Source organism: Camelus bactrianus, chromosome 14 (genome assembly GCF_048773025.1).
Source record: "Camelus bactrianus isolate YW-2024 breed Bactrian camel chromosome 14, ASM4877302v1, whole genome shotgun sequence".
NCBI lineage: Eukaryota > Metazoa > Chordata > Mammalia > Artiodactyla > Camelidae > Camelus > Camelus bactrianus.
In genome coordinates, this window is record NC_133552.1 from 29,952,342 (window position 1) to 29,963,442 (window position 11,101).

Sequence of the window (11,101 nt, forward strand, 5' to 3'; positions counted from 1 at the left end):
TCATATTAGCTAAGTGTGTTTTCACTCTCTGCTTCTGACCCTTCTTTAAGCTACAGATGTTTGAAAGTTGTGAAAAGTAACAACAGTCATCAAATACCAGTTTAATATTTTTCTGCACAAAAGGTCATCACAGAGGGCATTGCATTTTTTCTTCTAAGTTAAAAGAGATAATGGAGCCACTAAGACAAAGAAGAATAAAGAGAAGGTGGAGGAGGAAGGTGGGAGCAGAACAAGAACAAGGAGGAAGAGGAGCAGAAAAGTGCTTAATAACATGTGGAATGGTAAAAATTACAGTTATGATCCAGGAACGTGGGCAGTCTAACATGGTTTCTTAATACAACCATGGTTCTGCTTTCCACCTGACCTTGTTATAGCTTGAGTGGCTTCAAAGGAGTAGCCTGTCCCTATCTATATTACAGAGCTGATCTCAAGGAAATACGATTTTGAGATTAACACAGTGTAAACATGTAAAAAAATCAAATAGTTCATATATTTTATTTGTGTAACACCTTAAAATAAATTTATTTTAAATCAATTCAGATTCATAGATTATGTTTAATGACCTAGAAAGGTAATTACATTTAATCTTTCAGTTACATTCCTCTCCTTCAAGTATAAATATTTAGAAAACTTTTGAGAGTTGTGTGATTAGGAAAAACAAATAAACAAAAGTTAAGATCAGATTTTGAAATAATTTTAATTAAATAAGAACTGCTCCAAAATAATCATTCAGAAAAATCACAAGTAATAAAATTACCCTGATAATCTTGGCATACCGTGTATATAAATCACCAGGAGGTGCGGTTCACATGAATATTGCAGTGACAAGAGAAAAACTGAAAATCTCAATATTCAATGAAATCTAAAGCTCTTCCCAAGCTGAAAATACAATGTTATGATTATAAATATTGTTTTAATCTATTCCTATAAATTCCTTTGCATAGTTTTATTCAATTTATATGTGCTTAATTTTATAAAACTTAAGAACAGCTAAAAATCTAGCAAATATTTGTCAAAGACAAATATATGCCAAATATAACAAAATTGTTTATGAGGGTAAAATAACAGATACAAATTTACAGATATATTTAAAAATTAAAAAGGAGTATATGTTCCCTTTTTTTCCTATAAGAAAAGAAAGAAGGGCTTATGAAACTGGAGCTGAAACTGGAGTTCATTAACTAAACATACTTATTTAAATATCTAAGAATTTAAAAATCAGGAAACGTGTAAGAAAGACAAAAGACTTAACATGTTTGTAGCCATAGGTACATTACAAAAAAGATCATGCAGAAACCAGCTGGCTGCCAATAAAAATGTTTAAAATGAGATGGACCACAATTAGTGTATGTGAACCATTGGTAATTCATACAGCTGTAGGGTTCACAGAAAACTAAATATTTTTACCTAACAGTACGCTATCTAGATCTGTGTAAATAACAGCAAAAGGGAAACAAAAAGCAATACTCCAACCAAAATAGATGAAATGTTAAAACCCCCCACATAAGATAAGATTATGTACCATTTGTAAGATATGTGGAACAGATTCCACAGCAAACGGTTATAAATTTATTTTTAAGGCAGTTAGATATGCAGAGTAAAGTAATGAAATTGGTTAATACTTTAAACAATTTAAATAACTAATTCAGAAACATGGTTGATCTTTTTATTCATAAAATCTAATTGCTTAATAATGTTAAGTAAGCCCTTTTAAATTGCTACTCATTTCTCACAATTTCAATAATTACATTCCTCCCAAATTTATACATGCAAATTAAAGAAGGAATGATTATTAAAAGCATAAGTAAATACAGCGGCTATTCAGTCAAGCTATAGGGGACAAGGGAACAGTATAGCAAACTCAAAGAGCAAAGTTAACATGTGATTTATTTAGCTAAAATTTAATGCAAATTACCTTGTAAAGCATGGCCAAGTAGAGCATCTAGCTCAGGATTTAATTCTGCTTTCTCCTTCAGCATGTGGAATAAGAGCTAGTTTTGTGTAGCACTGGTTATTTCAGTTTGTTAAAGCTGATTTTCAAGTACTTTAATTTGACCCTCCTTCTGGGCAGCCTGAGGACTCTACACAACCAACAAAAAATTTTATCTTAGATCATACAAAACAGAATCTACACACAAAAATCTGTATCAAATAGTGTGGGTTCATCGTCATTTGTGGGTTCTGGCCAGCAGAAGTCCCACCGAGATGGAATGAATTACTCAAGACTCTGTGTAAAAAGTCAGGAGAGTGAGAGGGAGTCAGGAGCCAACTCCATGAGCCTCTCAAATGCTCCCATATTTATTGTGTACAATTAAAGGAGGAATGCAGGAAATTAGGGAAGGACTGGGTGGGATCACAATGACTACAAAGGCTTTGTTTATTGTTGGTGTTTGGCTCAAGGTCAGAAGACCCTGTCTGGTGAATTATGTTTGTGTTGAGCCTTTCAGCTTATCAGGGTGGAACATAATGAGAAACTGCTTCTTAACAACTTGGACTTAGGCAGCTGTGCCTGTTTTAGGTTGACCCCCTCAGGGGATCTTACCCATCATTGGCTAACCAGCCTTCTCACCTCTGAGCCTGTAGCTTCTTTACCATTCCAGCCCAAGGCTGTTTTGGGGATAGAAGACTAACAGCAGACATGCCCAGCATTTATAGGAGGGCCTGAGTGTTTGCTAAGTCCTCAACTATGCAAGGGAGGCAGTTACTAAGCACATTTGCTCTTTTTGAAGGAGATAAATGATGGGGTCTATCACAATTTGTTAACCCAATCATGGGCCCCCACAAAATAGCAAATGCATATGATGTATGAACTCTGACATCAAACAGACCTTGATTTACCCCAGCTCCTCCACTTCCAGGCCTGGTGATGCTGAGCAAGTTATCTTATCTTCCTGATTCTCAGTTTCCTCATATTCAAAATGGTATGAATAATATCCACTTCCTTGTACATTGTGCAGATTGAGAGAACAAAGCATAAAGGGCCTAGCACTGTCTCAACATGAGGAAAAAACGTGAATCAATAATCATTATCACTTTCAACATTTAGGCAAAATTTGCTTAAGATAAGGAAAACAACTATTTTTTTCCTTTCTTTATTTTTGCTGTAAAGAATCAGTATTAAATCAAAATTATGACACTAAATTTATTTGCACCCCAAGGGATTTTCCTTTCAATTTTCCTTTGTTAAAGTAAAATAGAAATAATTTTATTCTTTATTATCTGTTCTAATACACAAGCACAACCAATGACAATCTAATGGAATTGATGTAAATAATGCTGACTTTTCAAAAGAATCTTCCTCCTTATTACAAAGGAAAGGATCACTGGAGAAAGACAAACAAAACTACAATGAATTAATCAAAAAGGAATAGATACTTTATTCAGAAGCCAGCAGACTTTGAAGGAAAAACTGGGCTGGTCTGACAAGATAACTCACAGGTCTAGGAATGTGAAGGAGAGGCTGGGCTGGGCTAACAAGTCTAAGTATTGGAATACTGATCTGAGTTCTGCTAGACTAACTTGTAAATCTAGGTTAATTAGTGTTGGTTTGCTGTTTATGTGTTTTTGCTAGCCAGCTGGATTTTCAAAGATACATATCTGGCTTTGGAATTTTTGTTTGCTGCCTCCCCGCCTCCACTTTTGTGATGATAATGCTGCTAAAGTTGTTCCATGCCTATTGGCCGAATACCCCATACTTGTACTTTACCCTACAAAATCTCATGTGCACATCTTGAAGGTGCTCAGAGCTTTGGAGCAGAAGCCCCTCTGAGCCTGCCGGCATAATACATCTGAGTACTCCAACCCTCCGAGTGGTGCTTGTTTCTTGACTGGCCTGTCATTTCCATAACAGACTGAGAAGATGGCAGACTGATGTCCTGGAGAACCATCTTCCCCAAGTCAGAATTCAAGCTTTTTTTATACTGAAAATGAGGAGGGTGTGTGGTCACTTGTTGCAAACTTCTTGGTGCAGGAATTCTCTGTTCTTGGAATCCTTCCTTCTTTTAGCTGTCCATAAGGGTCACATCATGCTGCCCCTGTAAAACCAACAAAATAAAAGTTATTTTCTCTTTTACAACTTGTTATCTTCATGAATGTAAAAGTGCTAATAACATCTTTAAAGGTCAGAGCCTTGAGAACAGGCTCTCCTGTATATTTCAGCCTATTGGCAACATTGTTTTGCAAAAGGTGCAGAACAAGCAAGACTAAGCCTAGGACACAGAGCACAGGGTTAAAGTCAAAGAAACAGATCTAATACAGAATCAGATTTGTTCTTTTCTATTACCAGGGCAGAAGCCACTTAAGGATTTAAATTCCTTTAGGTTAAAAATAAGTAAAATATTAAAAGAACTTACATGTATAGGTTGGAATGTGCAAAGCCTATTTGGAAAAACACACAAAGGATTGTAAACAGTGACTCTTCCAGGGAGGTCTGAGACAACAGAGAATGAGGGAAATCTTTCCTTTGTGTATTTTCGTGCTCTGTTTGAATTTTTTTTTTTTTTTTTTTTACCATATGCACATATTTCTTTTTCAGTAAAAAAGGAAAAAAAGTGTAATGGAGAAAAGGAGTAACCAGCTCAGCAAGCCCCACAGCTGTGGAAAACTGAGCTGTCACTTCTGCTTTAAACTGGGAGGGATTATTGACTCTGCTGTGCCCAGGGCTGTTTTATGACTTCTTTTATTATTTATATCTTTTATAAAAAAAAATATGCTATCCTTCATCCCTGCCCACAGTTTGGGGAAAACCAATTGAGTTTTCATTGAATTGTTTTCCAAGAAGTAGAAATGAACTACAAACAGAACCCATCTTCAGGGCAAAACATGCAGAGTGGGTTTCCAGTGGCCATAGAGCTAGGAAGAGTTTGCAACAGAGGCACCTAGAGCTGAGAGAAGGAGCCTCCAGGCCTCACACAAAGTCGTCCAGAGTGGCTTCTCCATGTGCTGCTGTGGATCCTAGAGGGGAAGGTCGACAGGATTCAGATTCAAGTCCAGCAGCAGCTGGAAAAAATAAGAATTAAGATTCTTTATCTAAAATACTTTATAGGTAACTAAGTATAAGTTAGTTTTTTTTTAAAAGCTGAGATCTTTCCAAGGGTTAAGAAGAATAAAAATATCTATATACTACTACAATACAAAATACAAGATGACGATTCTAGAATCTGCCCATGGCTGCACGTTGAACTACCTGCTCATGTGGCTAACTATCAGAGCTTCTGGTTTTCTCATTCTTTATTCATTGACTAAATAACCATGTGCTAAAATACTTTGAGAAGCACTGGAACCACAAGATGAATATGACATGGTCCACCCTGTAGAATCATGTATCATAAACTGGAAAAATAGGCAATTTCCATACAGAGTCATAAACACTATGACAGGTATAAAAGGGGGCACAACTGGAACACTTAGAAAGGACATCCAGCTTTGTGCCAATATTGCCCACTTTTGGTTCTGGTGATATGTAACCAGATACCTGAAGGAGGAGGACGAAGTGTGGAAGGGAGAGGGAAGACACAAACATAAAGAAAAGAGGCAGGGAAGGGCACATGTGGAACTGGAAGCTGTCTAGCTGAGCCAGACACTGGAGCAGAGGGGCAGAGAAGGGGAGTAAAGAGATATGGCTGAATACTTTGGCAAGAACCAAATCGATGTGTTTTTATTCCAAGCTAAGGAATTTGGAATTTTTCCTGAGGGCAAAAGATTAACCAATGACAAAGTTAATGACAAGAAATTTAATTGTCACACACCAGTGGCAGTTACATGGACAGTGATTGCTGGAGTCTGGGATTTTGGCCTTAGTCACTACCAGAAACTCGAGAAGCTGAAGACCTCCAGGTTTTCTGAGAAGAGTGTCAGTGTGCAGGGTGACAGTCCAACAGGGCTAGCAGGAGGAAAGGGAGGATACAGCCAGAAATAAACAGAGAACATAGTCTTCTTGCGATTTTTTTAAAGCTATGAATCATTACGAATAAATGAGGAGTAAGTATATTTTTCATCATGAATGGTTGTGTTTTCACATTTTTCATTAGATATGGATAAGAAAAAAATGTAACATAGTGTCTGTTATTCACAATGGAAAGAGATTTTATTTACTATTTACAGTTTATTTCATAAATCAATGTCTAAATGTAATTCATAAATTTTGGCAACATACATTCTTCTAGTTCTCTAGTTATGTTTTTTCCAACTCCTGCTTCATCTGAAATAAGTCAAATATTATTTATAATGTTTAAATTAAATGAGAGACATTATCATGGGAATGAGAGCTAGCTTATAAAATATGACCTTTAAATAATACTTTTAGCAACTTGGGGATTGCTTAAATAGAAAAAAAATCACATGGCTAAAATAAAATAAATTCCTACTTATTTTGATTTTAGATAATAGATAACATATATATGTAATGCTATTTAGATTCATCTGATGAAAAATACAATAAACACTGGCCTACTGAATACACATAATTTCAGATTTTATTGTTTAAACAATTCAAATCATATTTTACTCTAAATGCATTACTTTGCAACTCTTAGAAAAACTGCCCGTTTTAAAAGTTTAATCAGCTTATTTTACTCTAATAGATTTTTCCTTTAAATGAACTTTCTATTCTTGCACTTTTATAAAACTAAAATGTTAAGATCTATTCTATGCTAATAATATTTTTTAGCACAGAATCTTAAATACATAAAATGAAGAAAGTGGTTCTGTTGTAATGTCTTGTGAAAATTCTACTGGCAAAAATTAAACAAATGCATTTTGCTCTCTGTATATGACTAAAACTTTTATTTCAGAAAAATCTCCTTGAGAGGGGAGGGTATAGCTCAGTGGTAGAGCACGTGCTTAGCATGCACAAGGTCCTGGACTCAATCCCTAGTACCTCCATTAAATAAAAAAAACAAATATCATCAATGTAACAACACTGAAATGAAATAATTAAAGTTGAAATACAATTGACCTGTTAGCAAGTGAAGCTTTACTCTACATAAAGCTCAGAATTCAATTAAGCATTTTAAAACACTGGAAAAAAATCTTAGCAACTAATGATCTGTCAGAATCCCTAAGAAGTATAGGGACTGCAAACTGAGAACTTTAGTGTATCCCAACATAAATGGAAACATCTGACTTAAAGCTTATATTTTAAAAATCTTTTTCTTATGCTTATGAATATCTTTTCCCAACAATGGATAGTAACAGCAGCATGTCTTATTTATGTCAAATCTTTCAATTAAATTTGAAAAAAAAAAAAGGAATTAGATATAAGAAGACTGTGTACATTTAAAATATTTTAGTGTACTTCTTTTCAGAATTAAATTTGTATTGCAAAATTTACCTGCTCTGGATGTTTGTAAATCCTTCATTCCTCCTGTTTTATTAGGAACAGAATCTCACTCCAACTGTAGGCTGAATGAGTTTTGAAACAAAAAAAGTAATAATGTGCACTTGATATAATCTATAGTAATGATTCAAGAGGGGAGGGTACACCTCAGTGGTAGAGTGCCTGCTTAGCATGCACGAGGTCCTGGGTTCAATTCCCAGTACCCCCACTAAAATAATTCAAGATAAAATTATAAAAGTTTTCACCTTCCAGTGAGGATATTCTTCAGTAGAATCTAAAAGACAAAAGGGACACATAATCAATGGTATGTAAACATGAAAGCCAACTATACAGTCATGCAGAGTTAGTACTGAGTGTAATCCTCACGCTTGCTTTGGAAAAGAATACATTAGGTTTTGTTGTGTTGTTTTTGAGGGGCAGTTAAGACAGCAACAAGACAGAAATATGAATCCATTACAGATAATAAATTTAAACAGGAATATAGGTTTAACAGAACATTCAGCTAAGCTTTCAAAAGTATGATTATATTTCAAATGACTTTATAAAATAGAAAAGTGCACATATACCAGTGTGAACATGCTGACTGATGAGATAAGTGAGATTTAATCAGAAGAACAAATCATGACTCCAAGAAGACTCACACAACAGCACATCTTTAATGCAGTTGACACCATCTGACTACAAGGATGTATCATGTCCTTCAATTTGCCCTGTAATTTAGGAAGACCACAGTTGTGATGACTCTTTATTTGAATGTGTAATTCACTTCACATCAGGGAAAGTGCTATGAGTTGATCAGCTTGGATACACACTTGGAGAATAATAGTTCATAAAAATATTCATTTTTTTCCATACCCATGTGGCTTACTGGTATGCCTACATTTCTTGGATCCTCTAGCTTAGCCACCTTAGAGAGTTTTTTTGTTTGTTTCTTTGTTTGTTTGTTTTTTAATGTGTGCACTTTGTTGAACTGGTCTGTGTACAGGTAAGCCCTGGCTGCCTCCATGCCTCAGCCTACTCTCACCAGGACCAAAATCCTTCATGCATCTTAAGTTTGGGGACAAAAAACAGGGGCTAACAATTCAAAATAATAATAATAAAAAAACAAGTATTAGGGTAAATTTTTTTTTTTTTAATTTGGAGAACATCACTTACACAAAAACAATGCTATCACCCTCCCCTGTGTGGACTTGGGCGAGGACTGGCCTTTCTCCTTAGAGAAGTGGGGCAGCTTTTGGGAAGGCAGGGGACTTCCTGTAACAATGCATCTCATGATATTTGTGGTGACTATTTTAAAAAATATGCAGTCATTAGTCACAAAGTAGAACTTTGGGGATGTTTGATCCAACTGACTGCTGTCACCTTCACTGTTTTTAAATACTGAGTCAAGTATCAACAAAGAAAAGAAAAGAAAAAATAAAAACTAAATAAAGCTATGCCAATCTCATCTCCTTTTCCACCCAAGTTAGGTTTTGTCCAGAAAAGGGTGGAAGGTAACTCAGTCCACGTAGAAGCACTTGTGGTGGACGATGGAGGGGCTGAACTCATTGTACTCCTGCTTACTGATCCACATCTGCTGGAAGGTGGACAGCAAGGCCAGGATGGAGCCACCCATCCACACAGAGTACCTGTGCTCGAGGGCCACAATGATCTTCACCTCCACCGTGCTGGGGGCCAGGGCGGTGATCTTCTGCATCCTGCCAGTGATGCAGGGGTACATGGTGGTCCCGCTGGACAGCACCGACAGCACCGTGTTGGCATGGAGGTCCTTGCAGATGTCGAGTCACACTTTATGATGGAGTTGAAGGTAGTCTCATGGATGCCACAGGCTTCCAGGCCCAGGAAGGAGGGATGGATGAGAGCCTTGGGGCAGCAGAAGTGCTCTCTGCTGATGGTGATGACCTGACCATCGGGCAGCTCTTAGCTCTTCTCCAGGGAAGAGCTGGAGGTGGCAGCGGCCATCTCCTTCTCCAAGTCCAGGGCAATGTAGCATAGCTTCTCCTTGATGTCACACACGATTTCCCACTTGGCTGTTGTGGTGAATCTGTAGCCATGCTCTGTGAGGGCCTTCATGAGGTAGTTCATCTGTTCCCGGCCAACCAGGTCCAGACGCAGGATGGCATGGGGGAGGGCATATCCTTCATAGGTGGGCACAATTTGAGTGACCCCATTACCAGAGACCACCACGATGCCAGTGGTGAGGCCAGAGGTGTACAGGGACAGCACGGCCTGGATGGCCACGTACATGGCTGGGGTATTGAAGGTCTCGAACATGATCTGGGTCATCTTCTCACAATTGGCTTTGGGATTCAGGGGGGCCTTAGTCAGCAGCATAGGCTGCTCCTTGGGGGCCACGGTGTGGTGCCAAATCTCCATCTCATTCCAGTTGGTGACAATATCATGCTCGATGGGATACTTGAGTGTCAGGATGCCTCTTATGCTCTAGGCCTCATCACCCACATAGGAGTCCTTCTGGCCCATGCCCACCATGATGCCCTGGTACCAGGGGCATCCCACAATGGAGGAGAAGATGGCCCGGGGGGCATCATCACCTGCGAAGCCAGCCTTGCACATGCCAGAGCCATTGTCGACCATGAGCGCAGCAATATTTTTACCCATGGCGAACTGGTGGTGGTGCAGCTTCGCCCTGAAGATGGAGTGGCGATGGGCCCATGCTGTCGGGGTAGACGTGGTCTTGGCTGTCATCTCAAAGTTTCTTGATCCACTCATGCAAGAAGGTATATAAGACACAACTAAGAAATAATGTATATTAAGTTTTCAATATTGAAATATGATTATCAAAAAGGAAAAAATAAATTTAATGCCACATTACTAGATATTAAAAGCCTTTTATATTTCAAAATCACTGTAGTATTTACTGAAAACAACAATTTTAGCATTAGGGAAATAACTCTATTAATTTCTTTTGTTCCCAAAATTAGTTTGGTTTAGTATCTCATGCTAATGTTTAAAAGGCTTTTTGTGAAACAACCAACTTATCAAAAAATTATCTATCTTAAAAAAAAAAAGCTAATGCTTTCATATTTAAACTAATCTCGTTTGAATAACAAATACCAATACAACATATATCCTTGATGCCTGATAGTTGTGAGGAGTGGCTGTGATTTACCCCAGTTCTAGCCTCTTCCTGCTTCTGGAATTCTCTGCAGTGGCAATGATCTAATCTTGCTTCAGTGCAAATATATGATGCTATTCTAAAAGTTCTCTCAAGTTTCCTCATCAATTCCCACATCACCTACCTACCACATTTTCTCCTCCTTCCTTCATTTCACTGCACCCTTCCCTCTTCAAAGGTATCCCTAGATCTGTGGTCGTAATTCTTCTCATTTTGTATTCTTTGGGTGGATTATCCCCACCACTTCTTTTTCCTTTCTGCTAAATCACAGTGCCTTACATGGGTAATTTCTACTTCAACTTTTTGCCTCCCTCTGGCTATAAACTGCTCAGAAAGAAAAATGAAACCATGCTTTTCCTTGATGTTGTTATGTCTTGAACTCTCCAGTGGCTTTTCCAGATTTCTCCAAACATACATCTACCCTCTTGCTACTCTGAGCGTGGTCTCAAGACCAACAATGGTGTCACCTTAGAACTTGTTAGAAATGCAAAATCACAAGCTTGCTGGTCAGAATGTGCACTTTTCACCGGGTCCCCAGGGTGACTAATTACAATTTGAGAAACTCTCGTCTACACCGAGTCTACACGACTTAATTGATCCTTCTGAAATCTAGCCTCAAGTGCCCACTA

At 37.7% G+C, this 11,101-nt stretch overlaps 1 pseudogene; it reads right to left on the reverse strand.

The window, feature by feature from the left end:
* Positions 1 to 8,880: 8,880 nt before the first annotated feature.
* LOC105080073 (actin, cytoplasmic 1 pseudogene) lies at positions 8,881 to 9,955 on the reverse strand (annotated as a pseudogene).
* Between the last annotated feature and the right edge of the window lie 1,146 nt (positions 9,956 to 11,101).